Source organism: Phascolarctos cinereus, unplaced genomic scaffold (genome assembly GCF_003287225.1).
Source record: "Phascolarctos cinereus isolate Bilbo 61053 unplaced genomic scaffold, phaCin_HiC Scaffold_4;HRSCAF=312, whole genome shotgun sequence".
Lineage (NCBI taxonomy): Eukaryota > Metazoa > Chordata > Mammalia > Diprotodontia > Phascolarctidae > Phascolarctos > Phascolarctos cinereus.
In genome coordinates, this window is record NW_027555847.1 from 539381804 (window position 1) to 539400661 (window position 18858).

General features: G+C 37.4%; 1 long non-coding RNA gene across 1 annotated transcript in view; it reads left to right on the forward strand.

Moving 5' to 3' along the window:
* The window catches only part of LOC144456708 (uncharacterized), a 91595-nt gene extending 84584 nt beyond the window's left edge, over positions 1-7011 (forward strand). The window contains exon 3 of the long non-coding RNA XR_013485729.1: positions 4504-7011. This is a non-coding gene — a long non-coding RNA (uncharacterized LOC144456708). The remainder of the gene's footprint in view (positions 1-4503) is intronic.
* The last annotated feature ends 11847 nt before the right edge of the window (positions 7012-18858 follow it).

The following is an 18858-nucleotide window of genomic DNA, read 5'->3' on the forward strand; positions in this document are numbered from 1 at the left end:
CAATATAAGGCCACCTTTTTGGAACAAAAGTGATATTTCACAGGAGTGTATCTTATAATTGGGTTGTGATGTGTGAATCTCTAGAAGCAACTAGCAACTCCATTAACTTTCTCAACTGATGTTGCTTCCCCACATGGAATAGCTGGAAAGTCCTGCTTCTGGATGAGTCATGACGATATGAAAGAGAGAATGTGAACATGCATAGACATTTTATAACTGATCTGTTAACTGAATAGTCGGGAGAAGCCTGTTTTAATACCTGAAGATGGAAATGGAGGTGTCTTCAAAAAGGGCTGAATCAGCTTCTGATGGCTATCAAAGTTGCAGGGCTATGAGAAATAACCCTGAGCCCTTAGAATTGTTGTACTTTTATTTTATAGGTGAAGAAAATATCTGACCTTGAGAGTTTTTAAAGGTCAGGAGAGAAAGTCACAAGGTATCGAAGAATCAGAGTCCAGGGTAGGTTTAGCAGCAGCCAGGATCAGTGATCTAAGGAGAAAAAAAGTGACCTTTTAGACTCAGGCCAGTGGAACTCAAGAAAAAGATTCACAGGGCCATCATGCCATATCGTTGAACATGACCTTGATGGAACCAGTGCTATGTAGGAACTGAGCCAAATATTTATCCTATTCTCCTCAGAGACTGAGGTGGTGCAGGGGAGACTATACCCCCTAGGTGTTGGGAGGAGATGTTTGTATGTTTCTTATTGCTATATTTTGAAAGTATATGTCCTTGATAAAAGATAATTGATACAAGTGGTAAAATGGAAATAGAGTTCTATTGACTGGCAACTAACAGTGGAGGAGTGGAGGTGAGGAGGTACATGGTCAGTATGGGCTTGAGCCAATGACATTAAGGAACAGACACCACCCCCCAAAATTTAAGGTATTCTAGAATCCTCAGGGATGATGTAACCTATCTGGTTGGGCAGAGTGAGGTTGTATGCTACAAAAGGAATAAGTAAGGAGACAAGTGGGAAAATATAATTCAGAATAGCCTGGAATGGGTTAGAATCCAGAAGGAGAACAAAATAAATGAAAACTTCTCATAAAATGACATCAAAAAAGAAAGATAATTAAGCTAAAGGGTTAAGGTGGAGGGAGAGGTCTGAATCTGAAACACTTATCTGAGCAAGGAGGAAAAAAAGATCAAAGTAGAAGAATAAAGAAAATATGCATATATGTATATACCTATACACACAGAAAGAGAAATGGGGGTTAAGTAAAGTAATTAGGGATAGAGAAGATAATTGGGGATGAGGGTCATTATGGTTAGAAGCTACTCTTTAAGTAGTATGAACAAAACCAATGTTAGGGAAATAGCGACATTTCTCTACAATAGAAGATCAAGAAAAAATCAATAAAAAAGAAATAAATGAACTAAAATGCAAGCATAATTATCATAACCTTATCAGATTAATAATCAAATAAAATGAAAGAGAATTGCAGAATGGATTAGGAAGGAAAGAAAACATAAAACCTTAGTTCCTTGATGTCACAGACTGTTTTTGCCATTTTTAATCCCCAGCAATTAGCACAGTTCCTGCTGCAAATTAAGTACTTAATAAACGTCCATTGACTGATTGATTTACCTCAGCCACTGACTGCATGTATGAAACACTTGTGAAAAATTAAATCAGAATATAAATAAGAGGATGGAACAAAATTGACTGTGTAGCAGGTGATTCCAAAGAGTACAAATTGCAATATTTATATCAGAATAAAAATAAAAACTCATGACATCAAGAGAAATAAACAGAGACTCTATTATACTTAAAGGTACCCAAGGTAGCATATGTATGTGTACATGCATGTGTATATACATATATACACACATATACATGTGTTATCATATATATAATATACATAACATTTGTATACTAATAGAGAGAGATTTATATAGAGATATAGATATCTGTCTATACCAAATGTCTCAACATCTAAACTAATAAAGGAAAAGTGAAATGAATTTCAAAAAAGACAAATATTAACACAATAACTCTAGAATCTTTTTTTAGGACCTGGCTAAATCTAACAGAAGCATTAATACAAATTAAAATTAAGAGCACTGTCCCAAAACAAAGAAACCCTATGGGAAAAGTTAAATCCATAAGGCTTATGCTATCTTCTGAATGAGAACATTAAAGAATATACATATATTTCAGTCTCACACGATATCCTTTCAAAAAGAGACCATATGCTCCATAGCACATAGAAATTTAAAATGATGTCAAAATGTAGAAATGCTAATCACATGAGTTATAGGAAAAAAATAGCAATAAAAAAAGTACAAAATAGAAATTTAATAATGTCTGGAAAATGGATAGGTAAAAGAAAATATAAAAACAATTAAAGCGCTATATGAAATCAGATGATAACAATGAGATTGAAATTTGGGGAATCCTGCTAAAGTAGTACTAAGGGAAAAAAATATTACTAGGATAAAAGCAGAGGAAATTCCTCAGTTCTTAGCGACATTGATACAGACCTGGAAGGAATCCCAGAGGTCATGTTGTCCATCCTCCTCATATATACAGGTTAGGACACTAAGGCTAAGGGTATGTTAAATGACAGATTAAAAAACTATTAGAGGTGGATTTGAACCTTGGCCTGTTTGGCTTCAGAGATAGTGCAACAGAAAAAGAAAGGATTATTAACTGAATCTTAATACACAACTTAAAAATCTAGAGAATCAACAATATATACATACAAAACAAACACAAAAGAAGTCAAATAAATAAGCATTTATTAAGTGCTTACTATTTGCCATACATTATGCTAAATGCAAGAAATACAAATAAAAACCAAAAGGATGACTCCTGCCTTCAGGGAGCTTACCTGCTAATGCAAGAAGACCTCACATAAAAAAAAGTTGAAAGGCAGGGCTGGGGAACTTAAGGAGAAAGAACTGGTGTCAGGGCTTGGAGGAGAAAGTCTGGAAAGTCAGCAGAAGAGTCTGGAAAGTAATTAAGACATGGCTGGCCTGGGTATTTTCCTTAAAATGGAAGTTCCGGAAGGAATTGACCAATTAGAGGAGGGGATCACAAGGAAGGAATGAACTTCCAGGGTGAGAAGGCTACTGCAGTGATGTGGAGGAAGTCTGAAGAGCCCTAAAGGACAAAATGAACTTCCAGAATGAGAAGGCTTTTATGTAAAAACTTGGAAATTATAATAGAAACAGTTAAAAATGGAAAATACAAATTATAGAGAAACAATAAAGAAATTTAAAAGCTATTTCTTTGACAGGACTAACAGATCAATAAACCTTTAGCTAACCTGATCAAAAATAGAGGAAAATCAAATGACCAAAATTTTAAAAATAAGATGAAATGCAAAAAAAGAGAAATAAAGAGAATTATGCACACTTATATACTAGCATGCTACTATACTCAATTTTATGCCATTAGAACTAGTAATTTAAAAGAAGTAGAGGCTTACCTATAAAAATATAAGATGTTCAAATTAACAGAGTATGAAGTAGAGATCTTAAACAATCCAATCTCAGAAAATAAAACTGAACAGGGCATAAAGGAAATTTCAAATAAAAAAAGCTTTCAGTTCAGACAGATTTATATGCAGATTCTACAGAAGATTTAAAGAGTAATTAATATCTGTGCTACACAAAATATTATCCAAAAATTGAGAAATAAAACACTTGAACAAACTCTTCTTTTTTTATGTGACAAATATGGGCTAGTCATCCAGGTTTACAACCTGTCATTCTCCTTAATGCACATATATAAGGTGTCCCAAAAGTCTGCTTTTGTACAGTGTTTTTGTGCATTTTAGTATATAGTTTTAAGCTACTTAAGCTTAAAACTGCACTGGGACTTTTGGGAACATCCTATATAACTAGTTGCTAGCCTTCATAGATTCCTTCTCCAGGATCTAATTTGCTTTTGTCTTCTTTTCTCCACTCACATAATAACCACCTATTTAGTTTGTCTAAAAAAGATTTGGTTGTAGTAGACAAAATCTAGACCAATGTGATCAGTATAAATAAAAAAATAAATTAAGAAAATTGTGGGACCCAAGAAAGCTCATTCAATGTTAGGGTACAGTAAGAGATACATAGTCACCAGGAAGAGGGGAGAGATAGTTCTGACCTCTACCCTTGTCTGAACTCATCTCAATGATTATGATTGTTTGGGGCTAACTAATTTCAATAAGTCACAATAAGATAATAATAAGTGCTGATACTGATAAGCAATAAACCCCAGAGAAAGGCAGCCAGAATAGCCAAGGCCATTAGTTACAAGCCATATGAGAATCAGAGGAAGGAACAACTGTGTTTAGTCTGGAGAAGACATGACTTAGAATGTTTGAAGGACCATCACCAGCAAATAGGGATGGGATAGCATTTTTTATCTTTGATGTTGTTGTTCACCCTTCATTTTCAAAGGGGACCAATGATATCGTGTCTTAACTTGTCTTAACTTAAGCATGAAATGAACATAAGTGAAGCAGAGTCATGTGAAGTCATCAGCCTCACTCTCTTTTCCAGAGTCAAATTCCAGTGGCAAATCAAAAGTCAAGATGAGTGACAACAGCCCAGGATCCAGGGGATGACCTTGACATCTTTGATGTTTGACCAAGCTCTAAGCTCTCCACAATGGCTGCTTCAGCTGCCTTCACAGTCATTGGAACAAATTATTCTCATCCACCTATTCCACCCGGGGAACTCTTCACATGCTTGGGCTGCACATCCCCCCAACTCTTTGATGAATTTGAGGCCTGTTGGTTACCTTCAGACTGGGTTAACACATCTGCTAAGATGGTTTTACTGGGGTATGGCTGCTGCACATGCTACAGCTTCTTGGAGCTGGGTGACAGGTGGATGAGTAGCCCTGAAGAGAGCTTGGCACCAGAGGATGCCAGTCCTCCTAAACACCCCATACACAGCAGACAGAATTGTTGGTAGAAGTTGAGAAGAGGCAAATTTAGGCCTAACATAAGGAAAATCTTCCTAACAAGGATAGTCCTCCCAAAGTGAAACTGATATTCTTGGCAAAGACTGGTTTCCTATTCCTTGGGAGGACTTAAAGCGTGGGCAAGGAAGCTACTTTTCAGATACATTATAGAGAGTATGGCTGCCCAAGTATGGATTGGACCTCTGACCTCTGAGGTCCTTCCCTACAATCAGAGTCAATGGTTCTGTGACATTTCTAAAATTCAAGTGATCGTATTTTCCCCTTAAACTTCCTTTTCACCCCACTGTTCTATTTCTTTTGAGAGCACCAATTTCTGATTGTTAATGTCGTATTTCACTCTTCCCTCACTGTAGCCTTTCAAAATTCCTATCAAGGCTCAGTTCAGATGTAATCTCTTTCAGGAAGCCTTATGTGACTCCCCACACTGAACTATCCCCTACCTTCTCAACATTTCTTGGAATACTTTGTTTAGACCTCTCTTTTGAAGCCATCGCTATCTACCTCATAGTATATCCAATGGTGTATAAGTCCTATTAGTGTATATATTGCTTGAGGTAGGTATCATCATCTAAAAAAGAGAAGAAATGAATTCCAATCACCTAGCACAATATCATATACCTGGTCGGTGGTAAATTAATATCCACTTCCTGAGTAAAGAAATAGATAGAAGCTATTCCCCAATGAGTTCAGTGCCTGGCTCATGGTTTATCTTTCCTTCGCATCTCCTGTCCTCATATTCAAGGACTTCAATATCAATCAATCAATTGAAAAAGTTTTTATTTATTTTTTTTATTAAATGCTTTGTACTACACTAGGTGCTGGGGATACAAATACAAAGAAGGAAACAATCCCTACTGGTTGTGAGCTTATAATATATTACGTAGATAGATATGGTTTCTGGTTGGTCTCTTTGCTTCAAATGTCTACCCACTCTAACTGCCGAACTGATATTCTTAAAATACAGGTTTGACCGTGTTATCTCCACCAGCTAGGTGGTGCAGTGAGTGGACAGAGTGCCAGGCCTGGAGTCAGGAGACTCCTTTTCCTGAATTCAAATCTGGTCTCAGACACTTGAGTGTCACTTAACCCTGTTTGCTTCAGTTTCCTCATCTATACAATGAGCTGGAGAAGGAAATAGTAAATCACGGTGGTATTTTTGCCAAGAAAACCCATAAAAAAGGGTTAGGAAGAGTCAAAAACGACTAAAAAAATGCCTCTACACATTGTCTCCCTATGCAGAAAACTCTAGGCACTACCTAGTCATGCCAGGAAAAGTTTGAATCTATTTAACTTTTACACCCCTTTGCAGCCTGGCCCCTTTCCACATTTTCAGTCTTCTTTACTTTCTACTTATGTTTGTTTTTGGTGAGGCAATTGGGGGTAAGTGACTTGCCCAGAGTCTGGGTGATTGTTATGTGTCTGAGGCCAGATTTGAACTCAGCTCCTCCTGACTCCAGGGCTGGTGCTCCATCCACTGCCCCACCTAGCTGCCCCTTTCAGTCTTCTTTTCATCTGATTCCCTTCCATGTACTTGATGACCTAGGAAGATCAGTCTTCTTGCTGTTCCTTGAAGAGCTTTCACTCCATTTCCTGCCCCTTGGTATTTTCACTGGCTGTCCCCCACGCATGGAATACTCTCCCTCCTCACCTCTACCTCCCGACTTTCCTGGATGCCTTTAAGACCTAACTAAAATCCTACTTTCTGCAAGGGGCTTTTTCCAGGCCCCTCCTACTTAGCATCCACCCTGACCGCCAACTGCTGGCACAGTCCCTCTAAGATTACCTCCCCCTTATACTGGATATGTACATAGTAGTTTCAATCTTGTCTCCCCCATGAGAATATGAGCTCCTCAAGGGCAAGGACTGTATTTTTTTCTTCCTCTGTAACTCTAGCACTTAGCACAGTGTTTGACAGATAGCAAACTCTTCTTCACTGACAAGAACCTTGTAACAATTCAGATACTCTCCTCAAGCTCTAATCTTATGATCTTCTGGTCTAAAGGTTCAGAAACATGGATCTTAGGGGCAAATTTTATATATCTATATCTATATCTATATCTATATCTATATCTATATCTATATAGATAGATAGATAGATAGATAGATAGATAGATAGATAGATAGATAGATAGATAGATAGATAGATATTTGGCAATTGGGGTTAAGTGACTTGCCCAGTGACAGAAAATGTTAAGTGTTTGGTTTGAGGCTGGATTTGAACTCAGCTCCTCCTGACTTCAGGGCTGGTGCTCTATCCACTGTGCCACCTAGCTGCCCCTGCAAATTTTATCTTAAGATTTAGCTATTGTTCCTATTGTACTATCTTTCAGTTCCATCCTATCACTTTACTCTGATATTTGCAATTATAAGCAATAGTTAACTGCAAAGAAACTGGTTCTCAATAATAACAATAATCATTATTAAAAATAATAACAATAGCAATAATAAAGTGCTTTGATATTTGCAAAGTGCCTCACATATGTTACATCATTTTATTAGTTTTGATTCAAGCCCTAAGACAGACATAAGACACTTATGGTGATGAAGAATGAAATCTAGAACCATTTTGTTTGTTATGGAAAGATTTTCAGGCTAAAGCAGCAAATTATCTGTTATTATCAATAAGCAAAGTAGTAATTTTGCCTTAATTTGAATTCTCTCTTTTTTACCAGAACATTTAAGAAATATAGAATCATTAGAGGCTAATCTGTTTTGGTCTACTGTTTCGTTGGGCTTTGGCACAGAGAAGTTAAGAGACTTTGCCTGTGGTTAAGCAGCTAATATGTGCCAGAGATAGGCCATGAACATAGGTTTTCCTTACTCCAGGGCTAGCCTTCTATACTATATTGTCTTTCTTAGGCAAGTATAGTAGCTTTTAAAATCAATTGTTTGTTTTAGACAGAGGTGTGTAGTGGAAAGACATGGTGTACTGGAAAGAAGGCTGAATTTGAAGCCAGAGGATCTCAGTTTGAATCCCAGATCTACTATCTATGTGGCTATCTCTTCACTTCTGGGAGCCCTGATATCCTTATCTGTAAAATGAAAGGTAAGCTTCATGGTACCTCCCAGCTTTAAATCTTATTATGCTACAGCCATAGACCCAAACAGGTAAACCAAAGCAGCAGAAAACAGGATTACCATACTGAAGTTAATCTCCTGAAATATTGAGTCTGAATGGATGTCCATCAATCTAGAAAATGGAAAGATTAAAATTTTTAAAAAGGAATAGAATTGAGACCCCTAACACCTTTCATATATTCATTCAGTTGTCATATGGTCAGTCAAGATAGCTTTGTAAAACAGGTTCTATGGTATACACTGGTTTTCCAACAGAGTTTTTTGAGACATTGGCTTTTTGTAGCTCATCTTTTCATCCCTTTGAGCCATCAGTACCAATATTGACAAAGATGCTTTTCCAAAGTCACTCTACTTTACTCTCTTTTCAAACTTTAACTTCAGTAACTGAATACAAATTCATTTTTCCCATTCCCTAATCTAAGCAGGTTGCATTTGCAGGCGGTTGTTGTCAGTTGTCAAAACTCGACATTGGAATCAATAAATCAGGCTTCTTAGCCAGACTTGTCCGTCAGTTGTTTGATTAAAACAACAACAACCACAACAATTGCTATAAAAATCCCCTATTTGGTCCTTTAAAATGCCATGTGCTACAAATGGTTCAAAAATATTATTGTTGGATATTCTTTGATATTCTTCATGCCTGCAACTTAGCAATAGCCAATTTTCCTTCCTGAGTTTATAAAGAATCATTTTTCTCAAAGCAACATGTTCCTTTGACAATACTCAGGAGTCACATTGGCAGCAGTGGTCCTTTGTGAATAAGACCACTATAAAACCTTAGTCAATAAGTGTTTAATATAGATATTGACAGCGGTTTATGGGGCACTGATTCATAAAGGACGGGAGCTAAGAGTATTGAGCACTTTTCATGATTTGCATTCCAAATCACTTGTAAATGATAGCATTTGTCTGAAAGGAAAGTTTAAAAGTTAAATTTAAAAGCAATGACTTCTCAGGAAGGTAGTTGATTAAGTATTAAAATGAACACAACCATAAAATGGATTTATGTCATGTTGAAGACCTTGGTCTAATTAGAAGAAGAAGGAAAAAAGAAAAGATGTGTCAAACACTAAAGGAAGCTCTTACAAATTTAGAAATCATTTGTTGATTGACATTATTTTTGATCATTGCAGAAGTATTTTTAGAACAACCTTGGGAATTTTATTGTTAAACTTACGGCATTTTCCCTCTACCTTTCTTACATATTCCTCCCCCTGGGATCATGAGCTCTGATAGGTGAGCTTCCACTTCATTTTGCCTGGAATCAGGGCCCTCTGCACTTCCCAGTGTTCTCCAAACCATGTTACCCATACTTTGTCTCTTCTACACCCCTTTAACTGAAACCTGGTCTGACAGGTAAGCTTTCATATTGTCTTTTCTGGAACCAAGCCACCATGTTACTTCTAGACATCACCAAACCATGTTGCCTCTAGTCTGCCCTTCTTATCTTCCTCCTCCAATTTTCCAGCTCTAGTTCCTCTATTAGAACATAAGATCCCAGAAGGCAAGGGCTATCTCACTTGTAGATTTGTATCACCAGTGTTCAACACAATTCTTGGCATATAGGAAGTATTAACATGCTTTTGCATTAATTCATTCACTTATGCAAGTTGGAGCCCTGCCTCACATTTTTGCTAGCAATGGAACTCTGAACAAATCATTTAAGCACTGGTAGCCTCATTCTCCTCATCTTTAAAATGGTGAAGATGAAGGGGAAGCTAGGTGGCACAGCAGATAGAGCTCTGGCATTGGAGTCAGGAGGACCTGAGTTCAAATCCAGCCTCAGACACTAGACACTTATTAGCTGTATGACTCTGGGCAAGTCACTTAACCCTGATTGCCTCACCAAAAATAAATAAAATGGTGAAGATAAGAGTACATATTTCATAGAGTTATCATAATGACTAAGATAATGAATGTAAAACCTTTTGCAAGCCTTAAAGTACAATATATCATCTATTAATAATATTACATTTTGTTTATTTTTGGATTATTACAGTAAAGCACTTGGAATTAGAAAAGACCATAGAGGTCATCCAGTGCAACCCCCCTGCTCAGTAACCTGCATCATGTCTATAATATTTCTAACAAGTGGCAATGCAACGTATAAAGAACAACCCCAGTGATATAGAAATCACCACTTTACCTGACAACTTTATTTTCATTTTTAGACAGTTCTAAGATTTTGTAAATTCTTTCTTAAGTTGAACCAACTACCTTCCTGTAATTTCTTCCATCTAAAACTAATCAAAAGAAGATTAGTCTCTCACAATAAAAACTACCATTTATACAACCCTTCAAGAATTGCATAACACTTTGTGTATATAATCTTAATTGATCTCTACAGGAAGGCTGATGGGGTTGGCACCGATGACATTCTGATCACATCATATTATAGATGGGTAAATTGAGGCTCAAAGATATTAAATCATTTGCCCATGATCTTACAGAAAATAGGGTGAGAGTAAGGGTAACTAGGTGGTACAGAGCAACTAGGTGGTGCAGTAGATGGAGTGCTGGGCCTGGAGTCAGAAAGACTCAGTCTCCAGAGTTCAAATCAGGCCTCAGATACTAGCTGTGTGACCGTGAGCAAGTCACTTAACCCTTTTTGGTTTTGCCTCAGTTTCTTCACCTGTAAAATGAGCTGGAGAAAGAAATAAAAACCATTTTACCAAAAAAAATACCAACAACCCAGATAAGGTCACAAAGAGTCAGACAGGACTCAAAAAAAGACTGAACAACATCAGAGAAAGGATGTTAACTAAGGCCACTTTTGACTTAATTTGTTCTGCTATTCACTAGAATAGGACTATACCCATATGATAGTCTTTTAAATGCTGTATCTTATTCATTTTTCCCCAACAAGAATATTAGCACATTGAAAATAAGCATGATGTCTAATTTACTTTCATATCTCTCAAGCCCATTTAGCATAGATTATTGTTAATATTTGTTGGATTAGTGAATGAGGAAATGGCTATTGGTGAAAGTTATATAATCAGAAAAAATCTATGGGAAGCATAAATTGGATGAAATGTGCTAAGTACGTTTGCTTAAGGATATCTTTAAAGTATAAATAAACATAAGATTGTTGGGGGGGATTAACTATTGAATTTTCTATTGTTCCTAGCCAAATCTCGTGGTTCAGTATGGAGCTCAATTTCTTTCTTTCTACTTCCTCCCAGCTAACAAAATAAAATCATGTGTCTTGGAGGCTGTTATCTTTTTGAAATGAAAAGGTCAATGTTAACAGAAGTGCCAGGTTCACAGGGACTAGTGAGGTCAGAAACTCAGTGGCTATTCACAGGGCTCAGTGGTATTGATGTTAATGTTCACCCTTTGACAAATTAGATGACAGTGAGAATTTTAAGATGGTAAAACTGTTGCCTGGTTTCAAAGACTGAGAGAAGGAAATACAAAGAATTGTGAGGTAATATAATCCTTCTGCCTCTGGGTGCTATTTAAGAAAAAAAAATCAAATCTGGATAAAGTATCATTACTGAATGATAGACACACCTTTTGTTTGGAAATAAAAAATGACTGATGGGCAGGGGTAAAGAAAGGATAAAAGAGGGATGATGTGTCATTGATCTATACAAAGTGAATCATGATTAAGTAGAGGTAGAATGAGGGTAAAATTCTGGAAAGTATTGTTCTTGTGCAGGTGTTGATGTATTTGGGAACTAAAGTTATCGCTGTTATTTTTAAACATGGATGTGAGTATGTGTGTTGCGTGTGTGTGCTTTAGCAAACTTCAGTTCACCTGCTGACAAGATGTTCTGACAGCTGTTCCCTCAGATGGACTCTTTCTTTGTATTTGCATGGAGTGAACTTTCGATCAACACACATTTTATTGTTTTAATGTGAATTTGCTACCTGACCTTTCATTTCCCAAATGAAGAAGTCCTAGAATTCACAAATATTTGCCACCAAAGCTTAATTCATTTAAAAGGTATCTTTTCTTTTTCTTGGAAAGGGTTGTCTATTTCTTTTTTAAAATCAACTGATATCTCTTTCCTTTTAAATCCCCTCTTCTCCCTCAGATAGCTCTGTCCTCTAGTACCTAATTGTTTCAAATCTAATTAAAAGAGTTAGTGGAGATTTCATTGAAGTGTTTAATACCATGATTCTCCCCAGGATTCTGGGGAGTATGAACAATGGACAACAGAAACCACTGCAAATAAAGAAGAATCAAAATGGCGGGTGAGGCAGAAGACAAGGGAAATACTCATGGTGGTCATGAATAACATATAAGTATATATCACATATTATATACATAATATATGTATATATGTGAATGTATGCATATATTATACATGGATACATATGTATGTGTATAGGTACAGATACAGATATAGATATCCTTCATAGCATGTATGACCAGAAAAGGAGATCTTGAGAGAAAGAACTAATTTTTGAAGAACCTGAGTGTTTCAAAGGTACCTATGGAACATTAAAAGAGAGAGATGAAGGTTAGCAGCATGCTAGGTAGCTTTTCTCTGGAGGATATCAAGGACACGAATCATATAAGGCAGGAATATATGTTTGGGATACAACACTATGGAGATCATAGATCCATTAAAGATTGAAGAATTAAAGGGATATCACAAATAAAAGTCTTTAAAAGGTAAATAGATGTTTTCAATTTTTAAGAGGTCTTTTATTTATATTCACAGCAGAAATATTAGGAATTATAACTTATGCTATGTTTTAAATATCTCAGATTATTTGTTTTCTTCTATTTATCTTTAAACATTTCTTTTTTATTTCTCCTTATGCTTTTATGGAAATTATCAATATATATATATATATATTTAAGATAATATACTAATAAATGTATATGTATCAAATATAAGTTTTTACTTTCTCCTATCTTTATTTTTTTCTGTTTAGCAAGTATTCTTTCTTTCTTTCTTCTACTTTCCATTCCCTACAATTGGACAGTTAAAAAGGAAAAAAAGGAAAGAAAAGCCTCATAACAAATATACAAAGTCAAAGAAAATAAGTCCCCACATTGGCCACATTAAAAGTATATATTTCTGCATTTTAAATTTCATTACTTCTAATGTAAGTGGTAGGTAATATGCTTTTTTGGTCCTCTGGAGTCATGGTTTGTCATTTCATTGAACATTGTTCTTAAGTTCTACACAGTTGTATTTTTCTGTATGATGTTGTTTCATCACATAAATTGTCCTCGCAGGTCCGCTCATGTCACTCTGTCAAACTTACCAAAGAACTTTCAAATTAACTTTGTAAAATTAACCCATTTCACTAGAAACCTACTCCTAATCCATAATAAACGTTTATATAGATTAGATAAAGGAGTTTCAAGAGTCTAGGTCAGCGTACTACAAACAAACAAAAGTTTAGTTTATCCAAAATTGGAGTTGAGTTGTTTTTCAGCCATGTCTGACTCTTGTGACTTTGTTTGGGGTTTTCTTGGCAAAGATACTGGAGTGGTTTGCCATTTCTTTCTCCTCATTTTACAGATGAGGAAACTGAGGCAAGCAGAGCTAAGTAACTTGTGCAAGGTCACAGAGTTAGTAAGTGTCTGAGACCAGATTTGAACTCAAGAAGATGAGTCTTCCTAACTCCAGGCTCAGCACTCTATCCACTGTTCTACCTAGCTACCCTATTTGTTATTTTATCAAAAATACATTTTACCAACTATCTAAATGAGGAATAAAATAAATTGTTTAAAAAAATTATAGTATATATTTAAATGTATTTTAAAATTTCCCTGTTGTTGGCATTAGAGAGTAATATCAACAAAATACAACATAGTTTTAGGTGTCCTTGTTGCTAGGCAAGTATTTTGCAGATTGAATTCTTTATCTTACCTGGAAAAGTCTAAGTTCAAGTTACTAGATAGGCAAATGCCTGTTGTCACCTTGGTGAAATGACAATGTATAAAGCTAGTTGTTTAGTCATTTCCCACTATTGTGACATTTTTTGGGATTTCCTTGGCAAAAATGCTGGAGTGGTTTGCCATTTCCTTCTCCAGCTCCTTTTACAGATGAGGAAACTGAGGCAAATAAGGTTAAGTGACTTGCCCACGGTTACACAACTAATAAGTGTCTGAGGCTAGATTTGAACTCAAGAAGATGAGTCTTCCTGACCCTATGCCTGGCATGCTATCCACTGTGCCATTTTAGCTGCCCACTCTGTACACAGTAGGCACTGAATAAATGTTTGTTGCTGTTATAAGTTATAGCCTCTAATTCTCTGTTCAGTTTTTAATATCTGTGGTCTATCTTTTCCAGCTCTTCAATCTTAGGCGTTTCTGTGCATGTGTCTTTCTGCTTGATGATGGTGTATGAGTTACTGGCTAAGTTTCTCATGGAAAGTAGTTCTCTGATTGAGCTAATAACCATTTTTTATGAAGAACAATTTGCATATTCTTTGAGCTAAAGTGTCCACAAAGTGATCGATGTATATTTTCATTCTGTGTGCTCAATAAATTCACACCCCTGTTTTTAAAGTAGGAGCTGTGTAAATGCGAGTTGTTGGATACAGGCTGCCAAGATGCAGCATTGCCAAAACTCAAAGATCCTAAATTTAAAAGCATCTTGGAATATGTATTAAAGAAACACATGTCGAGGGAAAGAGGCTCCCTATTGGTTTGGTTCTAGCTTTGGTTACATCTAATGTAAAGAAAGGTACCTCACTGAGTTGTACGTGAACATGAGCAAATCAGTCAGTTGATCACCATTCAGCAATGAAACACTGAGTGTGTGCCAGGCACTGTGCTAAGCACTGAGGATACAAAGAAAGGCAAAAACACAATTCGTCCTTTCCAGGAGCACAACCAGGGAAGCTATAAGCAGGCAGCAACCTAATTGCCTACAGCAGCTGAATGCTATTTGATCTCACTTAGAGAAAATAAAGCCTGTGTTTTATAAACGTATTGAGCATCAGTGGCATAGTGGATAAAGTTCTGGTCATGGAAACAGGAAGACCTGAGTTCAGCTCTGGCTTGAAACAGCAACTAGCTGGGTAACCTTGGTAAGTTACTTAATCTCTTCTGCCTCCATTTTCTCATTTATAAAATGGGAATAATAACAACTGACTCCCAGGATTGTTGTAAGAATCAAATGAGATGATATTTGTAAAGCACTTAGCCCAGTACCTTGCACAGAATAGGTATTATACAAATGCTTATTCCCTCCTCCACACTCCCTCCCAGGAGATTAATGGGGAAGAAAACAATGAGGCACATACAAGACACACATTGTATAAGAATAAGTGGAAAGAGATTTGAGGAGGGGAAAGGAAAGGCCTCCTACACTAGGCCTGCCACAATTGGAGTTGGTTGTGAAGGCCTCTAAAGGCTAAATGTGTGATTATATATTTGATCTGGGAGGTAATAGGGAGCCACAGGAGTTTACTGAATAGGAGGGGGTGATAGGGTCAGATTCTAGTAACTGAGTAGAGGATGGATTGGAGTGGGGATAGGCTTGAAACCTAGTTGAGGCCTTGAGCCATGGTCCAGGGGAAACGTGTGGAGGACCTGTACAAATCATTCAACACTTCTGAGCTTTTTTCTGAGGGTTTTCTACAGATCACACATAATATAACCAAGTCATGATATTCTGCCTATCTCCATCAGAAGTTTGGTAATACCAGCATGACCCAGTAGAAACAAGGCTGATCTTGTATCAAAGATCTACCGGCTGGGAGACCCTAAGAAAATCACTTAACCTTTCTTTGGTCCAGACTGCTCTCTAATGAAGTACTAACCTGCATGGTTGAAGGAGTCCCCTTAGCTTTGAGATCTCTATATTTCAGATATGACAAGTCCACTCCCTGTTCGTGCTGCTTACCTCTTCTGGTGCTTGTGAAGAAAGCTCTTTGTGTACATCATATGCAACATCATCACCACTGCCACCCAACAACTAGTATTTGTATAGGAGTATTTAAAGGGTTATAAAGCTCTTTACAAGTTTCATCTCATTTTAATCCTCATAATCACCTGGGAAGCAGGTGCTATTATTACACCCATTTTAAAGATGAGGAAACCAAGACTTCTGCTTCTGGGACCCAAGATGGCAGAGTGAAAAGGTAAGTTGCTCTCACTCTCCCCTATCAACCTCTGCAAACCCAGAAAATATCAGCCCAGGAAAAAAAAAAAACCCTGGAACACCTGAACTAGAAGAAAGACAAGGAGCAGCAGTGCAGTAGCCCAGCAAACAGATCTCTCAGTGCCTCAGCAAAAACAAGGGGCCCCAGGTGGATAAGTACCCTGCAGCATTCATCTGAAAGGAGGTGAAGAAAACAACCTAAAGGCTTCCTAAAGCCCCGGTCTTGCTGATTCCAACCCAACACCAGGTGAGCTGTAGGAAGCCTCCAATTGTGAAGAAATCCTGAAGCCCAGGTGGTAGAGCAGGCAAACACCAACACCTGGACCTCCGAGTGCCTCAGTGAGGGCAGGGGAACCTGTGGAAACCAGCTCAGAAAACCACCAGGAGCCTCGGCACTCCACTGCAAAGGAATCTCCCAGTGCATTAGCAGAACCGAGGGAGACAACACTGCAGGGGGCCCCAGGCAGATAAACATCCTGCAGCAGCCATCTAAAAGGAGCTGAAGAAAGCTAAAGAAAAGGAAAAGCAGGCAACCTAGAATTGCCTGAAAGTTCCAGCCTTGCTGATTCCAGCCCAACACGGTAAGCTGCCAGAAACCTACAGCTTCCAAATGCCAGCATAAGAGGCCCCAGAACACAAAGCCAGTGACCAAGACCTAGGCTCCCAACACAAGAAGCTTGGGTCAGTACCCTCTCTGCCCCAGCAGGAGAGCTCGATCTCTTTAAAGGCCGGGGAATAAGGAAACACCATGAGTGAAAAGAAACGTACCATAGACTCATATTACGAGAAGAGTGAAGATCAAGACAGAAATTCTGAAGAGGACAACATTGTCAACAAACCCACATCTGCAACAACAAAAGGGAATATGAACTGGTCTGAAGCCCAAAAAGCCTTCTTAGAAGAGCTCAAGAAGGATTTTAATAGTCAAATGAGAGAGGTAAAAGAGTCCTTCAAAAATACAATTGGCCAGTTGGAAAAAAAATACACTGAAGAAAACAAGTCCCTAAAAAACACAATTGGCCAGTTCAAGAAGGAAGTACAGAAACTAACAGAAGAAAACAATCTGTTAAAAACTAGAATTGGACAAATGGAAACTAATGTCTCTATGAGAGAGCAAGAATCAGTCAAACAAAAGCAAAAAAATGAAAAAATCGATGAAAACGTAAAATACCTCATCAGTAAAACAACCGACCTGGAAAATTGATTCAGGAGAGACAATTTAAAAATTATTGGACTACCTGAAAATCATGATGAAAACAAGAGCCTGGACAGTATCTTTCAGGAAATCATAAAGGAAAAGTGCCTGGAAGTCCTAGAACCAGAAGGGAAAATAACCATAGAAAGAACACACCACTCACCACCTGAAAGAGATCCCAAATTGACAATGCCAAGGAATATAATAGCAAAATTCCAAAATTACCAGATGAAAGAGAAGGTGCTTCAAGCATCCAGAAAGATACAATTTAAATATCATGGAACCACAGTCAGGATTACACAGGACCTTGCAGCTTCTACATTAAAAGACTGCAGGGTGTGGAACATGATATTCCAAAAGGCGAAGGAGCTTGGATTACAACCAAGGATCAACTACCCAGCAAAAATGAGCATCATTTTTCAAGGGAGGAGGTGGATATTCAATGAAATAGGAGATTTCCAAGCTTACCTGACCAAAAGACCAGAGCTCAACAAAAAATTTGATCTTCAAGTACAAAGTACAGGACTCAAGAAGGACATAAAAAGGTAAATGGGACGGAAAGATACAACATGTTGTTAATGGGGGGAGTGCTGTTTAAACCCCTACAAGGGAATATGACACTTGCAACCCTTGAGAACTGTATTGTTATTACACCATGTTAAAGGAGTATACATAAAGAGGGTGGATATTAGTTGACTTTGATGTAATGATAAAGATGAGGAAACTGAGGCAAATAGGATAAATAACTTTCCCAGGGTCACACAGTTATTAAGTGTCTAAGGCTGTATTGGGGCAGTTAGGAGGTGTCACTAGATATAGTGTTGTGCCTGAAGTCAGGAAAACTCATCTTCCAGAGTTCAAATCTGGCCTCAAACATGTACTAGTTGTGGGACCCTGGGTAAGTCATTTAATCCTATTTGCCTTGGTTTCCTCATCTGTGAAATGAGCTGAAGAAGGAAATGAGAAACCCTTTGCCAAGAAAATCCCAAATGGAATCACAAAGGGTTGGACATGACTTAAAACAACTGAACAACAACAATAACAGAACTTAGGATGTAATTGAATTCTTTCTGTGTCTAGGATTGGTACTTTATCAACTCCACCACTCATCCTCTTCCTTGAATGTGCAGTTCTTCTCTAATTCCATCAAGGAATGCATTTCATCATTGCTCTCATTCTGAAATGTTCTGGAAGGGGGAGAGCAACACTTGCAGATTTTACTTCTAAGTTTCTTTCAAAAATAAAATCAGCTCAATTGACTATCATATTTTCTCTTCCCCCAATTCTCCTTCATTTCTGTGGTGCTTTTCACTGTAACTAGATAGACTTTCATTTTCTGTAACTTCTTTGGAAGAAACTTTTCCCTCTTAATTCCAAGATGACTCAACTCAGTTAAAGAACTTTCTCTCTATCTCTTTCTGTCTCTTCCACCTCTCTAACTCTGTCTCTGTCTCTGTCTCTCCTCCTTTCCTCTTCTCACCCACCCTGGATTCTGCCGAACACAGAGTTAATTCTGAGGGTTCATGGTGATGGGACCATACAAGACAACCTCAGGTATGTTAAAGATAATAATA